Consider the following 23754-nt stretch of genomic DNA (forward strand, 5'->3'; position numbering starts at 1 on the left):
TGGCTCGTTTTAAGGATGATTGTGTGGATCCTGGAGAGTATACAACTACGTGTGTGTACTTCATGGGACAGAAAACCCCACTAAACACTCCATTAAGAGGCAAAACTAGGGTGGTCTCGAACTCCAGCCTCCTGGGCGTAAAGTGGTCATGATGCGATCAAGTAACTATGCACCGACAAATGATTCTTCCAAATATTACAAAGTGCCCGAGTGCTAGAGACAATGTGGCCGACCTGAGAATGTTCGTGTGGCACTGTGTAAGAGTACTAGGAATTGGGAATCTTGGGCAAGTTCCAGGACATGCGCTATTGTCGTCCTGCTGATGTTATAAACTTCAATCTAGATCGCTAGCAATCAACAGTGACTTAGTGAAGTGCGAACCCAGGCCAAGATGAGTGGACGCAAACTATTGTCTTCAACAATGAACAAGCGACATGGGGGGAATAGAGCCAACTTCCTCTTAGGGGGATGCAGCACCACGATGGTGGGCCCAATTAATTTCTGTTTCCAAGAACTCTTAAGTGTAATATCTGTCCAGCCCCCTCCCTTTGCATCTGCGTCTGTTGGAGCGGCGGGGAAGGGCAACACTTCTATTATCATCTTTCCGTTGGGGGAGCAATTTCTCCGGGTCCGTCCGTGACTGAAAGCGCTCGCAATCACCAAGAGAAGTCGCCATGTAACTTCTTGGTAAGTGAGGAATTCTTTTCATTTTGTATATTCTAGCTCAATGTGCATATTTGTAACATACAATTGTAATTAATTTTGAGTTTTGTACTTGGAAGTAAACTGGAAAGTATCTAGAACCATATACCAAATTCGAAAAATGAGTGATTACAAGAATGAGAAAATTTTCCTGATTCTGAGCCCGTTCTCTTTTTTTCTCTCTTCTTCTTTTTTTGTTACATATGAAGAAGCTTATGACAGATACTGTTAACAGAGTGAAAGTCATAAGTACGTTCAGTGGCTTGATTCGGTTTGTTTGTACTGGCGGTACCACAATTTCTCGCTTTTCTTTTTGTTCTTCGTGCCAAAAGAATTTGACATTGCTAACGGTAGTCGGAATCTAACTAGGATTATAATTTAAAGTATTTATTGTGTACGGTAGCATAGTTGGTTGAGGAATTTTTTCTACCAAATTTTTGCCAACGTTCAAACTGAGCTAAAGTAAATGGCAGAAAAGTAAGCCTCAATCATTTTGCTAACATGGTCTATTAATTATGATCATTTCATATAAAAATGTTTACTGCTTTCCTTTGTAAGGGAAACTCTGAATTAAATCGAACCTTCTCATGACATACAATATGTGATTATGGACTGTATCTGTTATGATGAGAACGACTCGATTTGAGAGATCAGGACTGAACTTTGAGCCCATACTCTGGAGATAAATATGAATTTCGGAAAAGTTAGTTTCCTTGTAGCCTTTAATGAATATGCTGAGATAGTAAAATAAATAGCAACAGAACACACTTCCAGCACTCGAGAATTTGCGATCAACGGAAATATTTTGTTATCAAGTACTGGCTTTACCAATGACGTGAGAAGTAAAGTAACATAGAACTCATGATTCTGAAGGGCAAAGTCTGAGCACAAAATCAATTTGATAAGTAATAATATTATGACACAGGATTTAATAGTGAACAACCTATGTATGTTTAATATCGCTTTCCAGTAACAGAAGGAGTAGAAAGAGGTTCATACGAAAGATGTTTGTTACACATAAATACATATGATGAATAATTTCAGTGTAAGTAAAGGTATCCCTGTAACAGGTCGCGAAGGACCACGGGGTTGTTAGAGGTTGCGGCTCCCACATCTTCTAGACAGTCGGCTCACAGATAGCGGTAAGGTTGTCAGGCTGACGCGCCGGCCGCCTTTTAATCCCCAGGAAGATTCATGATACTGTTTTCTGTTCTTGGCTGAGTCGATCTCAGGTCCATAGTGCGGCTGGAAGAATTAGGTAAATTAAAAAAATTCACCTCATCGGGACTCGAACCTGCAACCGTCCAGCTTGTAGCATAGTGCCTCAACTAACTATGCTACCGCGTACCCATAATTTCAGTGTACTCTGTTCATTTATCTACGTGGATACTTTTGGGGTGGTTGTTCTGGTTCATGTGTAGCTATATTTCACGATGATTCACGATGATTGTAAAGGCGACAGTAGCAGTGCTTTCTAAATCTACCCACGTAGGGAGACGGGATCCGAACGTTCGACACGTTATCAGTTTCCGTTTATGACCGTACATGCAATAATTTGAAATTAAATGGTTTTGCAATGCTCTAATTTAAACAGCAAATAAATAACCTTACCCAACACCAAAAGCGTACAGCATGACGAATGATAGAGCTTCTCCAGACAACTCTTTCAGTTGAACAGTATTATCGTCTGGGATATAACGCCTTATAGCCCGTTGAAAATCAACCGACGTTCTTGAGGAACATACCCCCTCCATCTTCAGGGTCGAAAAATAAGTCGAGGAAGATACCAGTGTGAAAGCAGATGGCAAGATGATTTCCTCCGAAATGTCGGTTGATTTTCAGCTGGCTAAACGGCGTCATATCCCAGAAGATGGCATTCTTCATAACCACCGCTGTGTGAACCTCAAATCCTACATCTGCTTTAGTTCTTTGCGAAATATTTCTATAATTTTGCCCCTTGAAATATGAGTAGTACTGTTCTTTTTTAGGTGGCATTGGTCCTATATACATAGACAATAACATCCTAGACATAAATAGTCTCTAAATTAAAATTTCTTGTTCCTCCTCTTCGTCTTCTGCTTTCGCGGATTAAACCTTCTGGGCCGATCCGTTTCGGAATTAATTCTGGAGCTATAAATCCTTTGACATTACACAGGCTTCATGTGGCAGGTGTCTGGCACATAAAAAGACATCTATCTAATCACACAGGAAAACATAACACACAAAATACAGACATACAAACATGCGTACTGCAGATCTCTCTGTTCGAAGTTCAAGGTCATACGCACTTCATACTGCGTGGCCATTCTAAGTTTTAAGTTTAAAAATATATATAAATAAGAAAATAAGAATGATTTTAGTTTTTGAATGTGCTAGTGATCCAACTCGTAACGAGATTTTCCTCCGTCCATATATTTTCAGTAAAGAAACGCAAACATAAGTGTAGGGTGAAATTCTCAATATCATTGTCATTAGATTAATGAACAATTCTTTAAATTTTACTATGTTTGTGACCGCCAACAAAGTAGTTGTGATAGCAGTAGTAGTAGTAGTAGTAGTAGTAGTAGTAGTAGTAGTATGTAGTATTTTGATTAACCGCCATAATTTTCCACCTTTTCGGTCATTCTCAGTTGGCGCAACATTCAAGTTACTTGCAATGTTGGAATTCCTGCTTTATTTGAACAGTGATCCAGCGTTTTTTTTTTTTTTTTTTTTTTTTNTTTTTTTTAATTTGTTAAATTCATGACATGTGGTGTGCTGTACACTCTTTCAATGCTGTTCGGAAATAATTATACAAGGCTGAAAGGCAAAAAGTAAAAGGTGAGAATGAAAGTAAAAGTAAAATGCGCATATAGTAAAAACGCGTAAGAATGTACACGTATGTTACAGTTATTCTAGTGACCGTGGCTCTTAACACTTTATATGGAATCGGTCATGATTCTAAATGCAGCAATAATCACTTTGTAATACAATTAAAATACTTTAATAAGTGATTTACTTTGCTTACAGCAAAAGCAGAATCTCTGCTCTATCTCATTGGTTTCCCGCGACGCTTTCTTTATAACTGATTATTAGGGTGTTAATATTTCTGTATCATGAAAATCTGCCAACGGGATAAACAGATGTACTTAGAAGCTCATTTAGACCTCTATGAAAGTAACGATTCCTCTACGCATAATTAATCACAGGTCCTAAATAAGAATGGAGGGTGGAGGTATAACTCCACGAATTCTTAACCTCAGCATTGAAGAGGTGTAAGGCTACGGGCAATAACAACCGAATCGAGACCAATGAAATCGATTTGAGTCTGATTCATTAGAATGTTTCAAAGGAGATCCTTAGTTCCATTCGATTAGAATCGACTGTTGCAGTATGAGAGGGCACGCAGGGTCTATTTCCCTTCTATTAGCGCCGATCAGCAAATCTATGGAAAAATAACTTCTACTTCCCAGTGGAAGTGTAGTCCAGCAACAGTGAAGGAAACGGATTTAAGGGATCTTAAATACAACGATTTTTATACTTCAGTTTCAAACAACCCCAGACTGCTGTAAGAAATTCGATCATTCCAGAAGCAGAGCAATAAAATATTTGCCCAAGAGCAGGAATCAGTTTCAACATCCGCCGGAAATGTGTGATAGCCAAACGCCATAGTGTAAAACCTACAAACCTATATATATATATATAATCGGGTTGCCCTACTTAGACACTTAGGCGGCCTCACATCTTAAAGGAGATATCGATTACAAGTTTCGTCCGACCCGAGCTAGAAATATCTTGGGATCAATTTGCAGCGTGCTGTGATAGTTTTCCTTAGTTCTCTGGGTCTCTCCTGACGAATTCCGTGTTGTTACACTATCAATGGGAGATAGTTTTTGTTTTCAATGTAACCGATTCATAATTCATAACCACTTCGAACTCTTGCTAGAATAAAAATCATGATAATAGAGACATATGCACCTCGTGTTTGGCTCTGATGGACATAGCGCTATTACTGTACATGATTTATTTATACAATAGAAGATTCGCAATGATAGTGAAACACAGAAATGAGAAAATATGTAATATTATGCACACAGGCAAGATGGCTAAAAACTCATTCCTCGTACAGAATGGCGGTATGGGACGTCCTCCTTTTTGGTTTCCTTCGTGCTTCTTGCAATTTACAATCGCATTACTCGGTTTGAAATTAAGATTAATGAAAGACTGCTGTAATAAACATTCTTAGTAGCAGTATGAAGTCTTAAAGAGGATGCAATTAAACAAGTACATTAAATTCAATGATTTCCAGAAGTTACCAAATGTTCACTTCTTGGAAATCATTAGGAAGTTGAACAGTATACAAGAAATTTTAACGATAACTTGACACTTTTAATTCTGAGGTAATAATAAGTCTTGTGTTCAAGTCTGTTGGCTTTATGTCCATATTATTATTATTATTATTATTATTATTATTATTATTATTATTATTATTATTATTATTACTGCTGCTGCTACTACTACTACTACTCCTAATCTGGACGTGCTGTTCACATTTACGAGAGGCAGAATTTTAATAACACGATTGGAACAAAAGACGCCAAGTCTTTCAATCTACTTAAGCAAATTTCTGGAACTAGAGCGAGCAATGAACTTACTCGTAAGTGACAGTTCTTCAGTCAGTTAATTTTCCATATATTATCATTAGCTACTTTCCTATCTCTTTTCGCGTTAGGAAGTTACTTGCCATTACATATCATTTTTACACCAAAACTCTGTATTTTTCATCAGAACAAGATAAAGATGCCGATTCACGCGTTTCATTTCATCGGGATAGCACAGTCGGTATAGAAACCGGGTACGGGCTGGACGGCCAAGGGTCGGATTTCGAGGCCCGGCAGAGGCAAGATTTTTCTCCTTTCCACGCCTTCCTGACCGGTCTTGGTGCCCATTCAACCTCATATCCAATGGTTACCAGGGGCTCTTTCCCCGAAGGTAAAGTGGCTGGGGCGTGAAGTCGATATCTCACCTCCAACATGTGCCGAGGTTAACAATACGTACATGCACTCTCACACACGTCTTCATGACGTCATGCTTAATTAACTGAGAACGGAAAACTTTACCTTTACCATAACATCGGAAGTTATATTCATAATACAGTAACACTATATCATTGAATAGCGTGTTAAACATTCTGTGTACATTATAAAGCGGAGACAATTTTCTGCAGTCCCTAGATATATTTCTTCACTAGTGCTATAACCCTGTGTGGGTCTTGGCTTCCTCCGTGGTTCCATAACAGCAATTTTTTCCAGGATGCGGTCGTTAGCCCAACGCCCAAACCCCAACCTGTAGGACGAGGGACTGCGCTTCGTCTGGCCCTTACCCTTTGACCTGTTTGCTAACGCTCCCGCCAGCGTATGTCTCCGGGTTACTTAGGCGCGGAAATCCCCTCTGCATGTTGCTACCCTGAAATTAAGCTACGACCGCTCCCTTTGATAACCGATATAATTTATTATCATTAAATAACCGCTCATTCGAAGCTGCGTAATCTATGCCAGCAGCTCCCGAACTGTTCAGTTAGCGGAGAAGCTTAACGTCATGTTTCTGTCTGCGGAACACCTTGAAAATCGAATTTCTTTTACACCATCATTCAAATTAGAGACTATAATAGTAGCGGAAAATTTTATTTCAAGTCATGATCTACATATTTCAACAAATAATAATAATAATAAAATTATTATTATTATTATTATTATCATGAAATCACACCTAACAGAAACAAAGACAAACAAAAATAAAATGTATAGAACTACATATAACAGTCCGAAAGAAATATGTAAACTCGAGAAAATCCTGTCCTTCATTTAACTGCTTTCCTAGAAACTGAGTTGAGGGGAGGAACACTTCTGTCCAGATGATGGAACAATATTATTCCACCGGAACTACTGGTCTGAGCCACTCACACTCGTTAAATAAACCACAAGTAAATGGATTCCCTTTCCATTCTCTTTCTATTTCTTGTAATCTGAAGACAGCTGGACTGAGTCCGACAGTTCACTGGAACATATTTTCCGGGAACGACGGAACAGAGGCATGCAAGTATTAATAACGCGTCTCTTGTTATTGCTGTCCCACGGTACCAGCAAACCTTTCATGGCAAGTGCGATGTTAGACCTAGCTCTCTTATGAACGTGTTCAGTTTCTTAACACAAGTTACCCCAACATAGCAGCTTTCGAATATTCTATTTCTTGAATTCAAGTTTCTGTTCAACATTTTAATGAAATTTCAATAAAAACATCCTGAATTTTCCTCCAAATTCATTTACGCAGTTTACTTTCTACATCCATCTAGTCGTACAGTTCCTACAGCGAGGAGAAGCAGACTGATCGCCCTCATGTATGTGTCATAGATACAGCCTAATTGCCATTGCGCATCCTCCACGTGTACAGAAACTAAATGTATGCATCTGTTGTGAGGAAAAAGTACTGTAAAATAAGGTCGCTGTTTCATTCTATTTTATACGTGACCGTATGGCTTGTATGGTGCATGGATTGACATCTCTCGCATATCACACTATTCATATATTTTTTAAAATTTTTCCTCGTACTCATATAAAATTTTAATCGGCTGTATCTAAAAATGCTCATCCATGTTCATATGAATGAATTTATTTATCTTTGACAAGGGGGTATGTGCTCTTGATAATGCCATATAATTACGAAACTATCTGTAATTAAGTGATATTTTAACGAATTATGAACTTTGCATTACTAGATTAATTTATCAATTAATAGGTAAAAAGTCGCTTAGTAGAAGCATAATATGTTACGAAAAGAAAGGGGCCAATTTATTAATCAAATAATTACAAACAAGCCGAATGAAGAACAGAGATATAAAAACCTAGTGAAGAAAGTTTTCCAGTTAGCCACAGTCAACAGAGATCAATGGACTGGGTGCTGGTGCTAAGCCAAGTGTTTCAATTGAATATCTAGTGGACCTGTAGTAATACATGACAACAAGAAACTTACACCATGTAACTGAAAGGAGCCACTCAAATTTGGGTACGAGTTCCACATACAAAAAAAAAATATCCATATCAACATGTGTCCGGAAGAATCTAATTTGCGAGTTAAAACCGAAAGAATATTGTGTAGACACCAGCAGAAATTAATCCTTAATGTGTGGGTAGGGATTGCTGGTGGACCGCCTCTGTGGTCTAGTGGTCAGAGTTTCTGGCTAGAGATAGAGAGGTCCGGGTTCGATTTCCGGCGCTACCAGATTTTCTGAGAAGTAATGGGCCTGGAACGGGGTGGACTCAGCCTCGTGTGGATAACTGAGGAGCTATTTCAAGGAAATAGCGGCTCCGGTCTAGAAAACCGAGATCAACGGCAGCGGGGAACCGTTGCGCTGACCACGTGATACCATCTATCCGCAAAAGTTTACACTAACTTCGCCGACAAGCGGCGATCACTCAGTCGGTTTAGTTCGCTTGCGGATTACAGGCCACGGAGTAGGGATTGCTGGTAACTGTTTGTAGAACTGCAAGTTCCCCACGCCGGCTTACAGGCAACCACTACCGAGATTTCCTCTTACATAATTTGTCAAAGCTACTGGAAGGTGTTCCACTGGCAGTCAGAGCACGAATGCGGTACATGCATGATGGTGCTCCGTGCTGTGCGACGTGTTCTCAATAACACGTATTATGACTGATGGTTAGGTAGAAGATGATTCACTACATGGCCTCCACGCTCGTCAGATCTGAACCTCTGGTTTTGTATCCAAGGGGAACCTAAAATATCTTGTGTATGCGACTCCTGTTGACAATTGAAGATGCACCTCACCATCGCATTACGAATGCCTGTTAGACTACCCGCAACTACTCCGGCAACTTTGAACTGGTGCTGCTGTCCATGATGAGACGTATCGAGGAGTGCGTTGAACCTCGTGCAGGACATTTTGAGCACTTATTATAAATGTACTCTTTGCACTATAACTCACATATTAAATGTTTCTGGATACATGCTGATACGGTAATTTTTTCTCCTTTTGCTATGTGGAAATCGCACTTTTCAGTTACACCTTGTATATCTGGTTTTTGGGATTAAGAAATGTATGGTCTAAATTTTTGCTCCTTTTGCGAACAATTGCCACAAATAAGAGGCAATAAAATGAACGGATTAATAGAAGTAGCTAAATACATACGTCTATATACATACTACAGAAATATCTCCCCTCTTCCTTCAGCCCTGATTTCCTGATGATTGTTGGTAGATCATTCAAGGTACAATGCATAAAGTATCTATGTATACTGCTGTTTCATAAATAGGCAGTCATTTGGACTAATGAGTGAAGGCATTTATTTTTTACAAACATTATTAGCACGCGGAATCCTGATAGTAAACAACAAAACAGGACGTGTGATATCAAATACTTGTTTTTAAATATCTGAATTTAATGATAAGCAAGAACAATTCAGCGTTTACATTAGCTGCGTGGTTGAGTTAAACGTTTTCCAGTACACAGCAAGCTCATGGAAGATGCGTGTGGACGAGTATAGTATACATGTAGTTATAAGAACTGAGTGGGTTTATTAAACGTATGCTATGTAGGAAATAATTTAGTGCAGTTTATTTCAAAACAAAATTCGCTGGAATAACGAGTACTCTTCTCAGCATTTACAATCTTCACGCACACGAACGCACATATACGCAACCAGCACTAAGTCTCCAGAGCTTTTAAGGTTGAGCCACAACAATACCGTTGCGTTTTGGCAGGGAAATCTTGTATAACAACACTCGTAGATCTCCAAGAATCATGCTATTGAAAAAAAAAAATCCGTGATTTTAGTCCGCAAGCGAACTATACCGACCGAGAGACCGCCGCTTGTCGGCGAATTTTGGTGCCAACTTTAGCGGATAGAGGGTGTTGCATGATCAGTGCAACGAATCCCCACGGCCGTTGATCTCGGTTTCTAGACCGGAGCCGCTATTTCCTTGAAATAGCTCCTCAATTATCATCACAAGGGTGAGTAGACCCCGTTCCAGACCCACTACTTCTCAGAAAAAGTCAGGTAGAGCAGGGAATCGAACCCGGAACTCTGGATCTGTAGCCAGGAACTCTGACCACTAGACCACAGAGGCGGTCAAGAATCATGCTATTTCCTTCGAAAATTCGAGTGTAGCACGATATACTACTACTACTACTACTACTACTACTAATGATAATAATAATAAGTGAGCGGGGTAGCGCAGTCGGTATAGCGACTGCCTACAAGCTGGATGACGAAGGGGTCGGAGTTCGAGTCCCGGTAGGATCAAAATTTTCTCTTCTCCTCGTCCAGACCGACTCTGGGCCCCACCCAGCCTCCTATCCAATGGATACGGGGGGCTCTTTACCCGGGGGGTAAAGCGGCAGGGGCGCGAAATTGACCGCTCACCTCCAGCTAGTGCCGAAGTCAAGAAACGTAGATCTATACATCCACCCCCATGGAGTAGTGCTTAATCAGTTAAGCACAGGACCAACTTTCTCCCCCCCTTGGCACTACAACCACAGTGGGCCTAGGCCTACCTCCATGAACTTCTCGGTTCACTTCGGTTTTCGAGATCTTACACATTCGGTAGGACTCCTTGGGCGGGTGATCAGCTCGTCGCAAGGCCTCTACCTTTACACAAACACAGAAAAACGCACACACACAAACTAAACATCCATGCCCTGAGTGGGATTCGAACCCACGATCCCGGTTTCCCAGCGAGCGAAGACAGTACATGCCCTAGACCGTTCGGCTACCGTGACCGGCGGGACAATTTTACCTTATCTTTTTTACCTTAATAATAATAATAATAATAATAATTCAATTCGTTATTATTTATGCACCGAGTCAACAGCCGCAAGGCCAATTACAGACACAGCACAGTGTAGATACAAGTAAATACATTACGGACAATCACAACAAAAAGTTAAAGACAAATTACAGGCAAGCACTAGAGGAAAAACACATTAAAGCAGATAAGTAATCAAATAATATTAATAATAATAATAACAATAATAATAATAATAATTTCATTAACATAAATCTAGGGCCGCGCCATAGCTCAAGCGGTTAGTCGCTGGCTTCCCAATAATAATAATAATAATACTAGACCAGAATTGTTTGAGATATGAATTTGCTAGTCAATCTTGTTCTTGACTGTCGAAATACCTATTAGTGCAGCTGGCAACATAATGCTTAAATAATGCTGACAGTGGGGTTATTTGTAGGAAAGAAAAGGGAACTAGCATTCATTAGGTTATTTGTGCCAGAACTTCTTATATTCTCTGCGTCAGACGGAACCGTAGATTAAATACCGACAGAATATGAGATTTCCAAGTACTTATTACTTTGGAATCCTTGTTGAAGAAAGAGGTAAAGAGTCACAAGACAATTCCCTGAAAGTGTTTAAAATGTAATCTGTTATTGTAGGCAGTCTTTCCTGTATCTACGAATAGATTTGTATCAGAAAGATGTATCCATTTTTTATTTGCACACTGATAACTGAGAACGCTAAAGCAGTTAAGTTGAGCACAAGAATCGAGGTGGATTTATTGTACATTGATACAATGCGGCGAACACAGGCAGGCTCTTGGAGATTATGGTTAAAATTGGGTAGCCTAAGGATTTAATACACATTCTGAAAAATACATAAAATGGAACCAAAATAAGCACAGAATTAGGTGATGAACGAGTTTCACAAGAAATTTTTATTAATCACGGAATGATACAGGAATACAATCTAAGCCCCCTGCTATTTAATATATACATACATATATATTTACCTAGGTACTTACTTACTTACTCATGGAGCTGAGCCCTTCTGGAGGAGCCGCCAATTCAGCAGCTACTCAAGAATTTCCCAGCATGTTTTATGGAACCCGAAGGTTCATTACCGTGTTCACAAGAGCCCTCCACTGAGCCAGATCTATCCAATCCATACCATCCCACCCTATCTCTCTAAGATCCATTCTAATACAGTCCACCCACCGACGCCTTGATCTTTCCTGTGGTCTCTTTCCTTCTGGCTTTCCCACCAATATCCTATAGGCATTCCTCGTCTCCCCCCATTCGTGCTACATGATCTGCCCACCTCAATACATATACTGTATATATATTCAGAAAAGAAATTCGAGCACAAGCTCTCCATAGTGTGATTACTTTTTGAAACAAAAGTCGAGAATATTGTACAACTTATGTCTGTGACACTAGGTTTCAAAATATAGGGAACCGTCAAATAGCGCAAGGTGTCGATGATCAAGCTACAGGCGCCTCGTAATTACAGTAGGTGTTCCAAGCTGCATCCGTCCATTTGAAGGTAGACGGAACTGTACCCTACGGCAATCTCTCGAACACGCCGTAACATGTTGGCATCGACCGTTGTCCAAGCTTCTTGAAATCTTACCACGAGATCTTCGATGGCTTCGATAGTTAGGTTAGGTTAGGTTAGGTTAGAGGGACTGCACAGACGTGCTTCTTCGCCGCAGGAAAAATAAATCCATTGGAGTTAGATCCGGCGACCAAGAAGACTATGCAATCGGCCCTCGACGTCCAGTCCACCTTTCCTGGTTATGTCGCGTTCAGCCACTGCAGGAAATGTCGCGTTGAAACCACAATCCCTGCCTCACAGATTCAAGCACATCTTCAAGCAGACCCAGTAAAATAGTTCCTGGAAAGTAATTATATCGTTGTTCAGTCAGCCTGTGAAGTAGCAGAGAGGGGCCCACGACGTCTCCAAAAGCTGGTGCTGAAACAGGCTTGACACACATTTTCGCGAAAAGCATGAGGATTATTCCGTGTCTAGAGGTGACTGTTGTGGACGTCCAACACACTGTCACGCGTAAAACACGCTTCGTCTGTCCACAGTATGATATATATATATATATATATATAAAGAGCTCATCTGCGAACTTGCAGCCGTAAAGAGAGTGATCATCTGGGAATAGTGGCATGGCTGCACTTGATCGTCTTCAAGTGCTCCGAGGACCCCCCGTTGGTATAGTCCCAATTCTCGTGCGATGTCGCTTGAGCTTTTCCACCACTTTTATTCCACAGTTGCAGTAATGGTATCCTCATTATCTGGTGTCCGTACAGTCCGTGGGCTACCCGCATTCACGTGTGTCGTTGGTATTACGTTCCCTGTGTCACGAACGCTTCTTGTTCAAATCGTCGAAACATATTAGCGTCTGGATGACATAGACTAGAATTCCCCTGCAACAGTACCAGATCGACTATTATAGGTACCGAGAATTAAAAGCATGTCGCTGTATTCGTTGTGTGAATATTCCGTGATCTTTCGAGCATAACTAATCCTTGCTATGCAATGTGTGTCTTGGGTACACCTAACAACGCGCTACATATCGCCGCGACAAATAACACTGCTGAGAAATCTTGACTTCGTTCATCCTGGACCGTCACACTAATAAGAGTATAAAAGATTATTAACGTCGTCCAGTGTGATTGATAAATGTTTTTCTATTTTTTTCTTTAATCTTTCATCCTTGACATGTTTCGGTTGGAGCGACCATCTTCAGGAGGACGTATCAATGCATGCGGAAACTACCATTACAATGTCATTGGTCATTATCAATACATACAGACACTATTATTACAATGTCCTGAATATAAAATATTAGCCTTTAAAAATTACGGCGATGTGCATGAATTTATTAAAATATTTATAAATTATTTAGTCTATTTACAAGCATGGGTTCATGTCCTTTATACTGCTTCTCTTTTCATGCACATCGCTGTAATTGTTAAAGGCTAATATTTTGTATTCATGACATTGTAATATTAGTGTCTGTATGTATTGATAATGAAGAATGACATTGTAATGGTAGTTTCCGCACGTATTGTTACGTCCTCCTGAAGATGGTCGCTCCGACCGAAACATGCCAAGGATGAAAGATTAAAAAAGAGAAAAACATTTATCAATCCCAATGGACGGCGTCAATAATCTTTTACACTGATGAGAAATATGTCACCCCATTTAATTTGACGGAGCGTGTATCTCGAAAAGTAAATGTATTAGGATTCAGGTTTTATAACATCTCGACTTGAGTTTTAAGAAGGAATCACTCTAGAGATCTTGTGCTCAGATTTCGTTTCACCCTTTATACACATGGACGAAATTTTAAGAGAACTAAAACAAAATAAATTTAAGCGTTAATTTAACTAATAATGTTATAGTTAGCGTGGTGCACTTTCCTGATGACACGGCAATATTATAAGAATGTTAAAATAATTTTTAGAGAAGCACTATGACCTACAAATTACAAGGTATTTTCAATTTTAAAATTTATACTATAAAAAGAAAACTTGTGACTTTTCGAGGAAAACATCTAATTCGATCAAAAATAACTTGAGACAATAATACAGTTATAGACAAAGTTTCCGACTGCAACTGTTTGCACTGTAATATTTCATATAACTAGGACGTAGATTTAAATAACAAAATAAATAAATTTCAAATCAATTTCAAGAATGTTAAAAACAGAAAGAAGGAAAAAGACAAATTTAAAATTCTATAATATTATTGAGGTCCCATTGCTTTTGTACGGTAGCGAAACATGAAAGATAAAGAACAGGCTGCAATAGGAGTTCATGCGGCAGGAATAAAGAGCGCAAGAATTGTCGAAATTGCGATAGGACAGGTCAATTAAAATGATGTTATAAGAAGTGAGTTGGGTATCTTCTCTTTATATGGAAAAGTTATGGAATATAGAGACAAAAGAAAATATATTTGCAGAGGATGGGGCAGGCTAGCATTCCCCTTGAAGTCCATAAATCGTGTCCGTCTGGCAGATCAGACGTAGGGAGACCATGAAGGTGGAAGGATAGCAACAATATTAAAGGCGGAAACAGGCGCTCCGTCTAGTCCATGAAGGGGTGATGATGAGTACGGTCATCAACTGATTTACAATTGACTGGACCTGATTTACACGGAGGAACGAGCGTAATGTTAGCACCTCAAACGTTGTCAAAAGTAAAAATAAATCTAGGAAATTTCGCTTGCCAACGAAGGAAATGAGGGTTCAAGAGCCTGGACAGAAATTACATTTTAATACTACAACTGGGATTCTTAGTGAAAGACAAATGTTTCCACAATTTTCTTTTTAACGATATTTAAAACTTAAACGTAATCATAGGCACTTGAGGCAGTGATAGACAACATAACGCCCTTCCTCCGCTCCTTCGTTAACACTGAATCTACTGATGTCTTCATCTTCCGCTTAAACAAGTCCACATAGGGTCACGTTGCTGATACGGTCTAATTTTCACTCTTACGCTTTTACAGAGAGAATGGGTTGATTCCGCTGGAATTCTTCTACCGAGTCCAGAAGCTATTATTCGCGCCTCAATAATTCGCCATATCTAAGCCAATCATGTACACTGTATCCATCATTTCCTTTAGAAAGTTTCAAAGAACAAGTATGATTGGTACATTATTTAGAAATGCAGTGATCACTGATTTTATCAATATTAATTTGGTTAAAAGGTCTAACACCACGTCATAAAAATGGCTAAGGGTGTGGATATATTTTGCTCTAGGGAAAGAACCACTGAACCAATTGCATAGGTGGCTGAAAATGTTTCATTTATTTATTTGTGTTTGTTCATCTGACTGATAAAATTGTAGCGTCTAATGATACGATGATTTGTGAATAATTAATTGAAAAAGATGTGAGTAGCCGGTAGTAACCTAATTTAAAGTCTTATTTCGACATTTTCCTGGAAGGATTGAAGAGAACCACTGAAGTCTGTTAGGGTAACCGGTCTCTGGGCCGAAATTGGAACCCACGATCTCCGAGGCACGAAACAGGAGTGAAACCCAATGGAGCGCGAAGGCCGGTGGCAGAGTGTGATCTATATAGGGTATGAACGTGATAGTGAAAGAATGACAGTCTGTTGCTGACAAGAATCAATCCCGGTCTATAAACAATATCATCAACGCGTATGTTGTTGGGAATTTGTGGACGGATGGATGACTTGATCAAAAAAGCAACATTGAAGAACCACGAGAAAACCTTCTTTAATAGCTTGAAACATGCAGAGACCATCTGCAGTGGTCGGTTAATGACAGTCTCTTTGGTTGTAGGGAGGCCGATGTCATGGCTTGACGGTTTTCAACAGAACTGTCATCTTTCTTGGAAGCCGTCTGACACTATTCTACGAACCGTGCCTCGTATCAGTCCCAACACATTGAATTGGCGTCAACAGGGGAAGGATAGTTCTTGGTATGTGAGGTAAGCACATTACGTTTCATCATTATCTGCTTGCCATGACCCTAACTTACATCATTCTGGCCAGTTCAAGATTTACAGCGTTTCTTAGCAGTCTCTATCAGTGGTTCCCAAACTGCCGAGTTGTTCCGCCACTGCAATCGAACAATGGCGGTCTTTTCCCAGTTCCCAGAAAAGTATAGATAGTGGACAGAATTTTCTTAATTTTACCTTTTTTTTAGCAACCTCTTAAATGAAAGCCGCTCGTCCAACAGAGCTTAAGCTAATTGGGTCTGTGGAAGTTGCTTTGATATTATTGCAAAGAGATATTTCTTCAAACAGCTGTTTAGCACATTAAATTGCGGTCCAGTAATTACCTCAACAGGAAGTTAAACTTTAATTTGTTTTCCCAAGTGACCAATAGATACAGTTGACCTGGCACTGTTAAATAATTATATATTCTGAATTCTATATGTACGATATTTTATACCCGCGAAACAACTGATCACAGCTATACTCGAGGTTTTCTTCATGCAAAGGTACCGCATGTATGTATTCTCATATTGGGAAAGTATTATATGAAGTAAAGTAAAAGTAAAATAAAGCTATCCCTGTACCAGGCCGTGAAGGCCCATAGGGTTGTGAGACTTTGAGGGTCCCATATTATCTAGACAATTGGCTCAAAGATGGCGGTATGGTTGTCAGCCCTTTACCCACCCTTTACCACCATGAATATTCCAAGAATATACCTGGTGCTCATTTCTGTTAGAGGCTGAGTGAACCCTAGGGCCATAGTGCGGCCGGAAGGATTAGGTCAATTGAAATAAATCCAATGAACTCCTCGGTATTTGAACCCGCGACCTTCCGACTTGTAGCATAGTCCCTTAACCACTACGCTACCGCGTGCCCAAATTATTTTATAAACATTGTTTAAATTAAAAAGTCTCAAATAATTGATGCCTGTTTTTTAAATAATTATTACATTGTGCTGAAGCAGGCCAATTCTTTCAAGGGAATTATGGCTACGTCTCCGCAAAAAGAGGTACACAAGCGAACGGAAGCAGAGCCCAAAACATATATTTATTTGTCAAACAGCACATCTGATATCAAGCGTCTTTGCTCAGGCCATCAAGTGCGCCCATCACGTATCTTTTGTTCATGTTAAGGGCGATTTAGTAATGATGATTTTTACTGTGTAAGATTTGAGGTTTTCACGACGGTGACTTTGAAGAAAGCAGTCTTCTGGGATGTGGCATCGTGTAGATGTGGTGTTAACCGACGTTTCGGAGGAACGTATCGCCTCCATCTTCAAGGTAGAAGGAAAAATAAGAAAATCCGCAAGCAACGAGACCGTGAGGACCGGTCTGCAGTCTGCTTTTACCGGTTATCACGGTCTCTTCTTCCTTCTACACGGTGCCACATCCCAGAAGACTGCTTTCTTCATCATTTTTACTGTTTGTTTATGTCAGCAGACCGTAATAAAACATAACCTTGACATACCTTCCGACAATATATTGTACCTAGTCCGAATGATGGCATGAAAATCAAATTCTCATGGTGATCAGCAGACAGCACCATGACCACAGGTGTCCCGCTGTTTAAATTCACAAATGTGACTATTAAGTTGGCGGCTGGCTTATTACCATAACAAAATCGAAAATACTGAAATGATTTTTATACAATGAAATTGTACATATGGGAAACTTTTTCTTCTTCTTCTTCTTCTTCTCCTTGACGGATTAGGCTCTCTGGTCTCTGCCCGTTCAGAATAAATTAATTTTGAAATCTGAATCGTCTAGAAAGTCGGTAGGACTCCTTGAACAGGTGATCAACCCGTTGCAAGGCCGCTACTTACACAGGAAAACATAACAGATAAATGCCTAAACTGGAATTCGAACCCACGATCCCAGTGTTTGAGGGGGCGGAGACATATCACGCGTTAGACAGCTCGTCGACTGTGTTCGGCCAAAAGCCAAATATTTCCCTAACATGCCAAAGAACGAACTAAGGATCTAATTAACTCTCTGGTTATCGAATTCGAAGATTCAACCCATTATTAAACATGAACCAGAGGAAGTTCATTCCAGTGAAAATCCTCGCCTCGCGAGAGTGATGCTGTCTTCCGATGCCTTTATCGATTATCCAACTGCTCGACTTTTCGTTATAGGTTCCCCATTGAAATACTGCACGTTGTCGCCATTTTCTTTCTGACCGCTTTAAATAATTTTATTAAAATAATTACTGGGCATAAATTTATAATTGTTTTGATTTTACTGGTTTATACATTTTGTATTTATATAGATATTCGGCCATTATGTAAGTCACCATTGTGACTTTAATTATGATATATTGCTTTGTCTTGCTCTGGTAATGCTATGTTTCAATTGAAATTTCCAGATTTCAAGGCGCCAGTTTTCCACCTTCTTGTCAGCTCTGTACATCCTTAAGTTTTCGAACTCGAAGTTCGAGGGTGATACGCCCTAAAATGAATGATTTGTAGGCGTTGAAAGAGAATCTGTAAGTACCAGCCAATAATTTGTATGAAGACAATTATGACGAAGTTGCCCAGTTTGAATGAAGCCTATCAGTTGAGAGAATTTCGTATTTTCTGAAAAACAACGCATTTTGTTTGTAGCGTTGTTTTCGAAATGCTAGCTCCCGAAGCTGAAGATCACGCAGCCTCACCTCTTGGACCAAAGAACACGTGTGCTGTTCTCCACCACAAAATTTCTATATTAAATTTTCAAAATGAACTTAAGGATCATAATTCACTTTCTTCCCTCATTTCATCAAGTGTTTCGTGGTGCCTCCTCGCGGCGAACGGGGGCACGCGGTAGCGTAGTTGGTTGAGGGGCTATGCTACAAGCCGGAAGGTCGCGGGTTCAAGTCCCGATGAGGTCATTGGATTTTTTTCAATTGACCTAATCCTTCCAGCAGCACTATGGCTCTGGTGTTGCCTCAGCCTCTAACTTAAATGAGTGCCAGGAATTAATTAAATAATTTTCTTGGGGAGTAAAGCGGGGCCGGCGCGTAAAGCTGACGACCTTACCGCCATCTTTGAGCCGATTGTCTAGATAATGAACGTCTCACAACCCTATGGGCCTTCACGGCCTGGTACAGGGATAGCTTTACTTTTACTTTTTTACTCCTAACGGCGAACAAATCAGTCTCGGTACCACTGACGCTGGTAATTTTGGCCTCAACACCCGTGGGATTTTCATGTTTACCTGTCTCTCTAGACCGCCCAATCAGATTTCGTTTACCTACCCTTAATCATATTTATAGGAATATATATCTCATTGGCGCCCATCGCTTATAATTAATTTCCTTTAATATCAATCCTAATAACCCTGAAGGAAGTGGCGACTGAGAGGTGAGAGGTTCGGCTACAACTTATACATTGTTTCTTTCAGGTGAGTTAACGGTATAAGTTTAGTCAGTCATAAAACTTCTACTTCTCATTATCCTAAGGAATACCAGGTGACGTGTATAAATCCTGCTTCACTTCGTTTATTTTCTTTTATTATATTTATTCGTGATTTATTGAACGACTTCTTTAGTTAAGAGTATATAGCATAGAATAGTAAAATTATTAGTTTTAAAAAACTGAATGGAGGTGGACGGATGCTGTAGTGGCATAATTTATGATCCTATTCTGGAATTTGCGTGGATAAACTGAGGATAACCACGAAACACCCCTTAGAGTGCGGTCTTTCGTCCTACCAACACCGACAAATACGAACTGAATATCGGGTCACCTCGAATTGTGGGTTTACCATTTCACCATGTTCTTAAGCTTCTCAAGTGTCTCGACATCCGACTGCCGCTTTTTATTCCCATTGGATTCTCTTCTTTGCCACTTTGGTCTATCATACGTCCGACCTGTGATTCTATACCCGTTAAATATGAGGAATGATTTCCGCCCTTACTTATCAACTATAATCTGCCGAACTTCTTTCCGCATATTCAGGATACACAGAGGTTTATACCGACGGGTCGTTTATTTGGGGCTCAGTGGGAAGTAGATACAGCTTTCTCTTGCCGCATATACGGCCGAACTTTACGCCATCTGAATTGGCTGTCACATTCTCTGCGTAGACTAAGTGTCTTGCAGTGTCTCCATGGACACATACCGGACCATCCGTTCGTTTTGAAGAAGTTGCAGCAAGTATTCTACAGCCATAAGGCATGGAAGTCTGCTGACTTTCGTTGGATGCCTGCCCATACAGGGAACTAAGGCGTCCATGTGTCCGCTAAAGAATCCTTTCTATCTGGGAATACAACACCAAATCGAGCCTTGGGTAGTGGTATTCATGCTTTACGTCATCGTGACATGATAAATGGGCACTAAACAGTGGGCGGCATACTGCCAGTGGTGAAATCGACCGGGAAGGTGAGGCCGTCCTCCCAAATCTCATCACGACTGCCGTTGCGCTGCTTCAGATTGGTCACACTGGCCTTACACAACACAGTTTTTTAAGAAGTTACCTGGGACATGTACGTTAGCGTGGTGGTGGCCCCATTACCGTTCTACACATCCTACAGGAACACCTACGTTATGACATACTTGTTGATTGACAAGCATTTTCTCATGTTTATGTTTACAAGAATGTGCTACAGAGGGCCCGACGGGCATGCCTACGCCAGTTTTGTACATATATTTATTTTTTCAAAATAAGAAAGGAAGACCAAGAGGCAACAATGATGGTCATTTTGTCTGATAACAGCAAAAAAGAATACACAAAGTAAGTTACAGAGCTCTTAAGGCTAAAGATAGAAAAAAAATTTGTCCAGGGGGTCTGTTACTTCATAAATAAAATTCCTAAATTTATTTAAAAAAAAAAGAAAAGGAACTAAACGCACAAAATATTAATAGTATATTCTTAGAGTTAAGTTAAGAGATACATTTCAAAATCGCGGGGTAACCGCTCTGATGGAAAAGGATGTTATAAGAAACGGCTACAGAGGGCCGGATAGGCATTGCCGAAGTCTTTTTGTATACATATATTGTTTTCAAAATAAAAAGTCTGGGTAGCAGACGCTCATGCGCATGTTCAGAGGCTAGTTTCAGTAGTCAAAATGAAAACCGTACTTCGGTAGTATACTACCGAACAGTAGCGTTCTGTTGTGCGTTTTTCTGGGCCAAAGGACTCAATGAGCAGGATATTCATAAATAAATGTTTCCTGTTTATGGTGAGCAACTGGGTCGAGAAATTCTCTCAGGGACGTTCGAAAGTCGCAGATGATCCCCAATCAGGTCGCCCTGTTGAGATTGCGACGGAAGAAACTGTTTAACTGGTGGAAGATTTGATCCGAGCTGACAGGAGGATAACAACAGACAGCGTAGCAACCGCACTAGGGTGTTCCCATGGTTTATCATACAGCATAATGCAGGATCGTTTGAAGTTTCGAAAAGTGTGCGCATGTTGGGTATCAATAGAACTGAAGGACCGAGAAAAAATTAAACCGAATAGGTCTGTCCATGCAATATCTCTTACGGTATGCAGATGAAGGAGAAGATATGCTTAACAGTATTGTTATTGGGGACCAATCATGGCTAAATCACTAGCAATCCGAATGAAAGCGTGCTTCAATGCAATGGAAACATCCCAGTTCACCTTCAACCAATAAGTTTTAAAGTTACGCCATCAGCTGGGAAGGTTATGCTTACCGTGTCTTGGGATTCTCAGGGAGTACCGTTAGCCCATTTTCAGAAGCGCGGTGAAAATATGAATTCTGCGTCATACTGTGAAATTCTGTTGAAGCTTCGGGGTGCTATTCCAGAAAACATCCAGGCCAACTGGTAAGAGGGGCACTGCTTCGTCATGACAATGTCAGACCCTGTACAGCCCGAGCGATCCAGAAGATACTCGTAATTCCAGAACTACAGTGAGAACTTTTTGAACATCTGCTTTACAGCCAGGACTTGGCCCCTAGTGACTTCTATCAGTTTGGTCCCCTAAAAATCCACCAAGGTGGTAAACGTTTCGCTCATGACGAAGAGGGTGAAACGAAGTACGAAGTGGCTGAGACAACAGTCAAAAGACTTCTATGCTGTGGGTTTCGACGCCATGGAAAAGCAATGGGCAAAGTGTATCAATGTTGGAGGATATGTCGAGAAATAAATGTTTTTTCCAGGTTCGAATATCACATAATTTACGTTTTATGTCCATTTGTAGCCCATTTACTGACTCTCCCTCGTATATTAGAAAAAAAAATACTTCTTCACTTACTTCAGTCACTTCGTGAAATGATAATTTTTACGGGTACCTGAAAGAACGATAATTGCTTATGCGGATAATAGTGAAGCGTCCACGGAACCATTTTAGCATATGCGCGCCCGCCCTTCACGCAGGGAACTCTTATATTTAAGAGCAAACGATGTGAATACACCAGAGCTACGAAGCCATTATCACGTTTCTAATTTCTCATTGGCGACAAATTAGTGATGTGAATGCAATCTAAGTTTGATTTGAAATAAATACTATTACGCTCTTTTCCTGAAAAAAAAGAAGTTAATGTGTCACCACCTTAGATGCCGTTTGAAACGTGAATAGTTGAATATGGGTGAAAGAACAAAAGGAATTTTTCCTTTTTCAAATTCCTACTATAATTTTAATCATTTCCATCATGAATATATAGTGCTTATGCCATAAGGAACTACATGCATTTATAACCTAAAAATAATGAAAATTGGTGCTAGCAACATTAAGCAAAAAGGCAACAATATAAACAATTAAGAATAAAAATTGTCTTTGGAATATTTTCTGGAAAGATTATACTTACCCAATCGACGTCTGTCCATAGCTCTTCACCTTCTCCGAATTACATATGCTCTAATGTTTACTAGGCTACACATCGTTGGATGGCAAGATAATTGAATTAGAAAGGATCTTGAAGGAAGTGGTCATGGCCTAATCGATACACCATCCTGGATTTTCTGGACACACTAAGGAGAATTACAAGAACTTGTCGAAAATGTCAAGACTCCTGACCGAGAATACAACCGAGGACCTCCCGAATTCGAATCTGCGGCGTTACCACTACACCAACTCGTTCAGTATAGTACACTCCTATTGGCTAAGTTAAGCATTCTGACACATTTATTGTAATTATTAGCCAGCGAATGTTTTATTAAATCGAATTAATCCAGCGCTTTAAAAATATTTCTCTGACTAGTGTTTTATCAGAACACTCAACCCTTCAAGCTGTTACTGAAATCACCATTGTACAACCCTCTCAAAGGAATATTTATTTTTATGTTTAGCACCCTGTTCACTTCTTGGTAAAAAATTTCTATATTTTGTAAATTATCCAACAGGATTATATATGTTTCTGTGGGAAAATCAGTAATACTACAAGCTTAATCGTAAAGGGACTATTTTCTGTATTAGCTGCATAAGCGATGCAGCACCGTTCGTTGATCACCTTGGTGCCATGGTCACTGACAAGCATAAGGACAGCTAACTGTAAAAAGAAAAAAACAATGTATTTCCTTTTCGCAAATAGTATAATAAGAATGGTTTGTATGATGGTGACGGAAAAATTTAAGCGTGTGCAACTGAACTATATACGGGCCAAGATGAAATATTAATCGTGTCATGTTAAAAATCGGGCTGAGAGTGTGGGAAAAAATTTTTTTACACAATTCAAAGGAAAATTCTTGATTGGCGGAGACTTTAATGGGCATCATCATTCGTGGGGTAGTTCGAAAAATTGTACAACCGGCAGCAAACTGTACCATTGCATCACTGAAATGGAAACAAACATCACGTTGCTAAATGACGGCTCCCCGGCACATATCTCCGATGTCACAGGAT

At 40.0% G+C, this 23754-nt stretch overlaps 1 long non-coding RNA gene across 1 annotated transcript; it reads left to right on the plus strand.

Moving 5' to 3' along the window:
- The first annotated feature begins 615 nt into the window (after positions 1-615).
- LOC111868181 lies at positions 616-23054 on the plus strand. The gene is made up of 3 exons (XR_002843474.2): positions 616-687; positions 15811-15958; positions 22785-23054. It is a non-coding gene; the product is annotated as an uncharacterized LOC111868181 (long non-coding RNA).
- The last annotated feature ends 700 nt before the right edge of the window (positions 23055-23754 follow it).

This window comes from Cryptotermes secundus, unplaced genomic scaffold (genome assembly GCF_002891405.2).
Source record: "Cryptotermes secundus unplaced genomic scaffold, Csec_1.0 scaffold166, whole genome shotgun sequence".
Taxonomy (NCBI): Eukaryota; Metazoa; Arthropoda; class Insecta; order Blattodea; family Kalotermitidae; genus Cryptotermes; species Cryptotermes secundus.